We start from the raw sequence: 9,486 nt of genomic DNA, 5'->3' as shown, positions 1-9,486 counted from the left end.
TCTTTCAGGTAATTAGCACACCTACAAGCTAGGGACTCTAATATTTAGGGTGTAACAAAGTGTGAAGCTTAAACTGAAATCAGATAATTTATGGAAAACTCTTTTTTTAACTGTAAGTTCTAAATTAATATCAAGCACTTCATTTTTACAGGTAAGATTTGTTATATATGTCAAGATAGTTTCAGAATGAATTTATTCTAAAAATTTGGTTAATTCTAATGTAGAAAGATAGGTAAAAATCACAGCAAAGATATTTTAGTTGATGTGAAGATAAGACTGCTCTATCATTTGGAAGTCACCTTTGAGCAGGATCTCAGTTTGTACAATAGAAAAGAAAAATAGCTCACATCTACTTTGTATTTACCATATGCCAGGGACTATTTTAAGTGACTTTTAATCATTCATCTCCTTTCAAAATGATCCTAAAAATAGGTTATATTTTTATTTCATCTTGCATGTGAGAAACTAAGGCACAGACATGTTAAGTAACTTGTTCATGGTCACATAAACATTGAGATTAGGAGTTGGAATTTGAAATTAGATAAACTGGTTTTGTTCTGGGCTTTAATGAAACATTACACTTTAAAGAATTTTATTTGAAATGTATAGCAACCACACTACAAGAACCATGAGTCCTAGAAGAGCAAAATCAATAGAAACCTATCATTCATTTAGTATATATTAATATTTTAATGTTATAAATACCTATAGTTGACACAGAGAGATAATACTTGCAGGATTTTTTTTTCAAAACCAAAAAGTATTCCTTAATATATTGTAATTATGAGTGTGTGCTGTCCCAGTTGAATGTAATCATTTTAGAAATACCATGAGAAGAGAGGCAGAGATCATTAAGATAGTCTATGAAGAGAAATTAGAGGAAAGTCTCGACACTGGGCCATCTTTAACTGGTGTTAGTCCAAGAATTCATTACAGCTACCTATGGCTTTATTAAGATAAAAGAAATAGACAGGATAGAAAACAATAACCACATATAAATGAAATTATTTTGAAATACTTATCCTCAGATACTAAAATAAAAACAAAAATGTTTTAGTATTTCCTATGCAACATGCTTTAATTTGTGTATTTTATAAGTATTGTACTATATTTTCTTGATTACAAAAGCAATATATGCTAATTATGGAAAGTTTGGAAAGCATAGAAAAGCAAAAAAAAAGAAAGAAGGAAATAGAAATAAAGGAAGGAAGAGGGAATGGAAGGAAGGAGAAGGGAAGGAGAGAGGATGGGAAGGATAGATGAAGGAAAGAGAGGGAGAGAAAGAAAAAAAATAAAAGAAGGGAAAGAAAAAACTCAACTTCCCATTTCTCTCAATATTTTCATGTACATTCTTTCCAATGTATATTATATAATCTCATTAAAAATAGTCACACAGTGGGATGAATGTATTCATTTATAGTCTACTTTTTTCTGTTATCAAGCATTATGAATAAAACATATCCTATGCCATTGATCAGTTATTTATCTGTTTAGACTTTTCATTTTAAAATAATTCCAGATTTATAAAAAACATTTTGAAATTAATACAAAAATGTTGCATCCATATTCTCCAAATGTTAACACCATTACACAATAAAATAATCAAAACCAGGAAATTAACCTTGAGACAACACTTGTCAAAATCTAGAGATGTCATTGAAATTTCTTCAGTCGTCCCACTAATATCCTTTTTCTTGTCCAGAACCCAATCAGGACCACATATTGCATTTATATGTCATGTTTCTTTAGATCACTTTATCTGGGACAATTCCTTGTTTTTATCTGCTGTGATCTTGAATCTTTTGAACAGTATTAGTAAGTTATCTCACAGAAATCTCATGATTTAAGGTTGTCTGATGGAGATCAGCCCTGGGATTTCTTTGGTAGGAATGATGCTAAAGCTGAAACTCCAGTACTTTGGTCACCTCATGCAAAGAGTAGACTCATTGGGAAAGACTCTGATGCTGCGAGGGTTTGGGGGCAGGAGAAGAAGGGGACGACGGAGGATGAGATGGCTGGATGGCATCACTGACTCAATGGACATGAGTCTGAGTGAACTCCGGGAGTTAGTGATGGACAGGGAGGCCTGGTGTGCTGCGATTCCATGGGGTCGCAAAGAGTCGGACATGACTGAGCGACTGAACTGAACTGATGGTCAGATTATATATTTGGGGAAGTATATCACAGAAGTGATGTTTTGTCTTTGGTGTATCTTATCAGGAAGCTCAAATTATTGATATAGTTCATTGCTGGCAAATTAACCTTTTTCACTCAAGTAAGATCTGCTGCTGCTGCTGCTAAGTCGCTTCAGTTGTGTCCGACTCTGCGACCCCATAGACGGAAGCCCACCAGGCTCCACCGTCCCTGGGATTCTCTAGGCAAGAACACTGGAGTGGGCCACCATTTCCTTCTCCAATGCGTGAAAGGGAAAAGTGAAAGTGAAGTCAGTCAGTCGTGTCCGACTCTTTGCGACCCCATGGATTGCAACCTACCAGGCTCCACCTTCCATGGAATTTTCCAGGCAAGAGTACTGGAGTGGGGTGTCGTTGCCTTCTCCAAAGATCTGCTAGGCCTTTCCATTAAAAAGTAATCGTTTCCCTTTTTGTTCTTATAATTATCTGATGGGAACGTACTTGAGATTATGTCAATACCCCATTTCCATCATACTTTCACCCACTAACTTTAGCACCCATTGATAATTCTTGCCCCAAATAGTTATACCTACACTCTTCAACAAATTTCCATTTTCTTTTTCCATAATTTCTTCTACAATTAATTTGAATTTTCATTTTCCTCTCATTTATTTATTCATATATATATATATGGATATATGTATACATGCATATATAGGTACATTCATTATGAACTCATGGATTTTTTTTTTATGTTTTATAATCCATTACTATTGTCACTTATTTTCTTACTCTAATTGTACCAGATATTTGGCCACTGGTGCATGTTCCAATAATCTTTTGAGCACTTCCTTCCTTTATACCACCATAGATGTTCCTTTACTATAATGTACTTTCCATTTTCTGGAATCTGCCATTTTTCCTGAGAGTTCTGGTTTCATTGGTTGTAAACTACCATTAAGAAACCAAAAAGCATGTCAATTGCTACTTCGTTTTGTTTCCAGACCCTTTCAGTAGACAGAGCTAGAAAATACATATATATTATACACACACATATTTATCTCCATATGTGTGTATATATCCTATTTGTTCACCTAAGTATATTAAACTCGAATTTATACTGATATTTCTAATTCTACTTCAATAACTTCTAATCTCCTTTCCTTAATTCTAACTCCTTTTCTCCACAATAAGAAACCTGACACTTACTACCCACACTATTTTCTTATTTGCTCAGTTAAAAATACAGTCTTTCAATTATCAACCCATTTTCCTAGTAGAAATGCTAGTTATGTAAAGTTGTTTTTGTCTGTTTTTAGATTAATCAAAATATTGTTTTGCAAGTTCCTTATATTAGTTCTTTTTTTCTCTCCATCCCTTCAATAAATTTGTTATTCATTTGTAACACTATTAAGTTAATTTATACTCTTTGTATTATATTTTAGGTTCCCTCCCCAAATCTTGTTTTCTTTAATTAAAAATAATTTGGAGTATTTTAACTGAGAAAGACTCATATTTGGCTTTGAGTTCTGTTGTTGCCATGATGAAATTTTTAACTTTGAACCATAGGCCCCCTTTTTTGCACTGGACACTCAAATTATGTGGTGGGGCCTGTGTCCTAATGAAGATATCAATATACTCTTACTAATAGTTTCCATGTCCACCTGTTACAACACCTCAAAATAATTCAAATATCTTTCACCATCCCTTACTTGTCATCCACTTCTCCTTTTTCAAGGAAAGTTTACTGTTGAGTTATTAATTCCATTACCTCCAAGTTCTCAGGAAATATTTTTTGTATACTTCATTAATTATTTCATCTTTAACTTCTTCAAACATAGTCATATGTCTGAAACATAGTGAGCTAAAAAACCATCCTTACTTGATAACTCACCAAGCTCAAACTGTGTTTATTTAAATCAGATACCCCAAGAATGCTTTCATTTTCTTTCTACTCACACTACTCCTTAAAATTTTACCTAGGAATAAATCTAGCTTAGAAAGCAAAATATCTATACTCAGAAAACTATAAAACACTGATAGAAGGAACCAAAGTGAACACAAACATGTGGAAAAATACCATGTTCTTGGATTGGAAGAATCAATATAATGAAAATGAGTATACTGCCCAAAGCAATCTACAAATTCAATGCAATTCCTATCAAATTACCAATGGCATTCTTCACAGAATTGACAAGAAAAACTTCCATTTTGTATAGAAATACAAAAGAAACTGAATAGCCAAAATAATCTTGAGAAAGAAAAACGGAGCTGGAGGAATCAGGCTCTCTGACTTCAGACTATACTACAAAGCCACAGTAATCAAAATAGTATGGTCCTGAAACAGAGAAAGAAATATAGACGAATGGTACAGGATAGAAAGCCCAGAAATAAACCTATGCACATATGGTCACATAAACTATGACAAAGGAGGTAAGAATATAAAATGAAGCAAAGACAGCTTCTTCAACAAGTGGTGCTGGGAAAACTGGACAGCTACATGTAAAAGAATGAAATTAGAACACTACCTAACACGATACACAAAAATAAACTTGAAATTGATGAAAGACCTAAATAGGAGACTGGACAATATAAGACTGTTAGAGGAAAACATAGGAAAAGCACTTTTTGACATAAATCACAGCAAGATCTTTTTGACCCGCTTCCTAAAATAATGAAAATAAAAGCAAAATAAACAATTGGGACCTAATTAAACTTAGGAGCTTTTGCACAGCAAAGTAAGTAAGTGAAGTCACTCAGTCGTGTCCAACTCTTTGCGACCCCATGGACTGTAGCCTACCAGGCTCCTCTGTCCATGGGATTTTCCAGGCAATAGTACTGGAGTGGATTGCCATTTCCTTCTCCAGTTTGCACAGCAAAGAAAACCACAAACAAGATGAAAAGACAATCCTCAAATGGGAGAAAATATTTTCAAATGAAGCAACAAATGTTAATCTCAAAAATATACAAATAGCTTATGGAGTTTAATACCAAAAAACAAACAGTCCAATCAAAAAAATGGGCATAAGACCTGAACAGACATCTCTCCAAAGAAAACATGCAGATGGCCAAGAAGCACATGAGAAGATGCTCAACATCATTATTAGAGAAATGAAAATCAAAACTACAAAGGTATCACCTCACACTGACTAGAATGGCCATCAACAACAAAAAAAAAATCTACAAACAATACAGGAGAGGGTTGGTGAAAAGGGAACCCTTTTATTCTGCTGTTGGGAAGGTAAATTGATACAGCCCATGGATCATGGAAAAAGGAAGAGAGTTCCAGAAAAACATCTATTTCTGCTTTATTGACTATGCCAAAGCCTTTGACTGTGTGGATCACAATAAACTGTGGAAAATTCTTCAAGAGATGGGAATACCAGACCACCTGACCTGCCTCTTGAGAAACCTGTGTGCAGGTCAGGAAGCAACAGTTAGAACTGGACATGGAACAACAGACTGGTTCCAAATAGGAAAAGGAGTACATCAAGGCTGTATATTGTCACCCTGCTTGTTTAACTTCTATGTGGAGTACATCATGAGAAACGCTGGGCTGGAAGAAGCACAAGCTAGAATCAAGATTGCTGGGAGAAATATCAATAACCTCAGATATGCAGATGACACCACCGTTATGGCAGAAAGTGAAGAGGAACTAAAAAGCTTCTTGATGAAGGTGAAAGAGGAGAGTGAAAAAGTTGGCTTAAAACTCAACATTCAGAAGACGAAGATCATGGCATCTGGTCCCATCACGTCATGGGAAATAGATAGGGAGACACTGGAAACAGTGTCAGACTTTATTTTTGGGGGCTCCAAAATCACTGCAGATGGTGACTGCAGCCATGAAATTAAAAGACGCTTACTCCTTGGAAGGAAAGTTATGACCAACCTAGATAGCATATTGAAAAGCATATGAAAACATTACTTTGCCAACAAAAGTCCTTCTAGTCAAGGCTATGGTTTTTCCAGTAGTCATGTATGGATGTGAGAGTTGGACTGTGAAGAAAGCTGAGTGCCAAAGAATCAATGCTTTTGAACTGTGGTGTTGGAGAATACTCTTGAGAGTCCCTTGGACTGCAAGGAGATCCAACCAGTCCATCCTAAAGGAGATCAGTCCTGGGATTTCTTTGGAAGGAATGATGTTGAAGCTGAAGCTCCAGTACTTTGGCCACCTTATGTGAAGAGTTGACTCATTGGAGAAGACTCTGATGCTGGGAGGGATTGGGGACAGGAGGAGAAGGGGATGACAGAGGATGAGATGGCTGGATGGCATCACCTACTCGATGGACATGAGTTTGAGTGAACTCTTGGAGTCGGTGATGGACAGGGAGGCCTGGCATGCTGCAATTCATGGGGTTGCAAAGAATCAGACACGTCTGAGCGGCTGAACTGAATTGATACAAAGAACAGTATGGAGGTTCCTTAAGCCTGGGAACCTGCGGCCTAACAGGCATGTGGCCAATATAACACAGAGGCTCCAAGAGGTTAAGGTGAGCCCAGAGGTGGAGCAAGAGAGAAATCTCTGTGCTCACCATGGAGAGAAACTCCACCTCTTCTGTGAGCAGGATGGGAAGGTCATTTGTTGGTTTTGCGAGTGATCTCAGGAGCACCGAGGTCACAACACATTCCTCATGGAGGAGATTGCACCAGAGTACCAGAAAAAGCTCCAATCACGTCTGCAGAGGCTGAAGGGGAAAAAACAGGAAGCTGAGGAGTTGGAAATTAAAGTCAGAGAAGAGGTGTCTACTTGGAACATTCAAATACAAAATGAGATACAAAATGTCCAGGGAAAGTTTACACAACTAAGACAAATCCTGGACAATGAGGAGATTAAGGAACTGAGAAAACTGAAGGATGAGTTGGGAGTTATTCTCAAAGAGCTGGCAGAATCTAAGAATGATCTGGTCCAAGAGAAGATATTGGTGAGCAATCTCATCTCAGATGTGGAGCACCATTTGCAGGGATCAACAATGGAGCTGCTGCAGGATGCGAATGTTATCATGAAAAGGAGTGAAACCTTGGCTCTGAAGAAGCCAAAAATCTTTCCCCAAGGAACAGAGGAGAGTGTTTCGAGCTCCTGATCTGAGAGAGATACTGCATGTGTTTAATGAGCTGACAGATGTGCAACGCTACTGGGTTCAGGTGACCCTGAATTCTCCCAAGTGTGCAAATGTCATTTCTCCAGATCAGAGACAAGTTAGATATGCATCCAGTGACCAAGGCTATAATGCGTACTTGAATTATAATTATGAAACTTTTGGTGTCCTGGGCTCCCCAGTTATCACATCAGGGAGACATTACTGGGAGGTAGACGTGTCAAAGAAAAGTGCCTGGATCTTGGGGGTATGTGGTGAAAAATGTGAAAATATCATGATAGTACCATCAATATTTGGAAATTGTGGAAATGGAAATTATCCAATTGATTTTTCAGGATATAAACCTAAAAATAGAAATTGTGGAAATTGTCAAAATGTTTATTCAAGATATCAACCTAAAAATGGCTATTGGGTCATAGAGTTAAAACATGATTCTGTATATAATGCCTTTGAGTCTTCCTTCTCAGGTCCTGTGATTTTAACCCTCTCCCTGAGTGTTTCTCCCCATCATGTTGGGGTTTTCCTAGACTATGAGGCTCGCACTGTCTTATTTCTCAATGTCACCAACCATGGGTTTCCCGTTTATACATTCTCTTCATGTTCCTTTCCTCAGAGCATAGTTCCATATTTCAATCCTATGAACTGTTGTGCCCCCATGACTCTGTGCTCACCAAGCTGTTGAGTCTTCTTACATTCACACTCACTCCTCTATAGTGCCTCTTACTGTAGGTGCATCTGACACACCTGTGCTTATCTGCAACATTCTTACCCTTTTTCCTTGCTGCCTCTCTTTTTTTTCCATTTGAACATCCTTCATTCATTAGGAGGGTGAACAATTTCCCTTGTGTCATATTTTCCCCAATATCATGTATGTGTTAGAAAATCTTAATTTTCCATACTCCATGGTAAAATGATGAATGCCCCGTAAAGAAAGAGCAGTATTGATGTAACACCTTTGCCAAATTTTACAATCTCATTTACTCTGCCACTGACTGAGAAAATGATAGAAAGCTTTTCAAAAACATTTGTATATTAGACCTAGTATAGGAGTCCTTCACTAAAGAGTGAGTGCTGAGCTGTGTCTCAGTTTATCCATGATGCCAATATTCATTAAGAAATTGAGGAAAAAATATCATAAATGATATGTATTAAGAATGAAAGTTTTGTGTTCAGAGTGTCTAAGTTCAAGCCCTGTCTCTACATATTAGAAGTGTAAACTTGAATTGCATATTTAAGTGATATGTTTATTTTCTTAAAATAATCTTGTTATAAAATTGTACCATACACAAGATCATTGTGAAAAAATAAACGCAACTAAGTATAAAGCATAAAAAAAAAAACACTAAACAGAGAACTATCATATGACCCAGCAATCCCACTACTGTGCATATACCCTGAGAAAACCATAATTCAAAAAGACACATGGACTCCAATGTTCACTGCAGCACTATTTACAATAGTTAGGACATGGAAGCAGCCAGATGTCCATCAACAGATGAATGGATAAAGAAGATATGGGGGGGGTGTGTGTGTGTGATGGAATATTGCTTGCTTGCTTGCTAAGTCACTTTAGTCGTGTCCGACTCTGTGCGACCCCATAGACGGCAGCCCACCAGGCTCCCCCATCCCTGGGATTCTCCAGGCAAGAATACTGGAGTGGGTTTCCATTTCCTTCTCCAATGCATGCAACTTTAAAGTCAAAGTGAAGTCGCTCAGTAGTGTTCGACTCTTAGCGACCCCATGGACTGCAGCCTACCAGGCTCTTCTGTCCATGGGATTTTCCAGGCAAGAGTACTGGAGTGGGGTGCCATTGCCTTCTCCAGTGATGGAATATTACTCAGCCATAAAAAGGGAATGAAATTGAGTTACTTTAAGTGATATGGATGAACCTTGACCCTATCAGATTTAAGTACGTCAGAAAAACAAATTGTATATTACCACATATATACGGAATCTATTAATAGAAAAATGTTACTGTTGAACCTATTTGCAGGGCAGGAATAGAGTTATACTAAGATGTAGAGAATGGACTTGTGGACAAATTGGGGGGAGGAGAGGGAGGATGAACTGAGAGAGTAACACTGACACATATACATTACCATGAGTAAAATAGATAGCTAGTGGGAAGCAGCTGTATAACACAAGAAACTCAGCTCGATGCTCTGTGATGACCTAGATATGTGGAATGGAGGGGTGGGAGGAGGAAGGCTTAAAAAGGATGGGATATATGTACACACATGGCTGATTCACAATGTTGT

The 9,486-nt window shown here is 37.3% G+C and overlaps 1 pseudogene; it reads left to right on the top strand.

Annotated features, from left to right (window-relative positions):
- The first annotated feature begins 4,553 nt into the window (after nt 1-4,553).
- On the top strand, nt 4,554-8,537 carry LOC102403412 (annotated as a pseudogene).
- The last annotated feature ends 949 nt before the right edge of the window (nt 8,538-9,486 follow it).

This window comes from Bubalus bubalis, chromosome 10 (assembly GCF_019923935.1).
Source record: "Bubalus bubalis isolate 160015118507 breed Murrah chromosome 10, NDDB_SH_1, whole genome shotgun sequence".
Classification (NCBI taxonomy): domain Eukaryota; kingdom Metazoa; phylum Chordata; class Mammalia; order Artiodactyla; family Bovidae; genus Bubalus; species Bubalus bubalis.
Note: the sequence above shows the minus strand (reverse complement) of the source record. Positions and strands in the feature narration are given on the sequence as shown.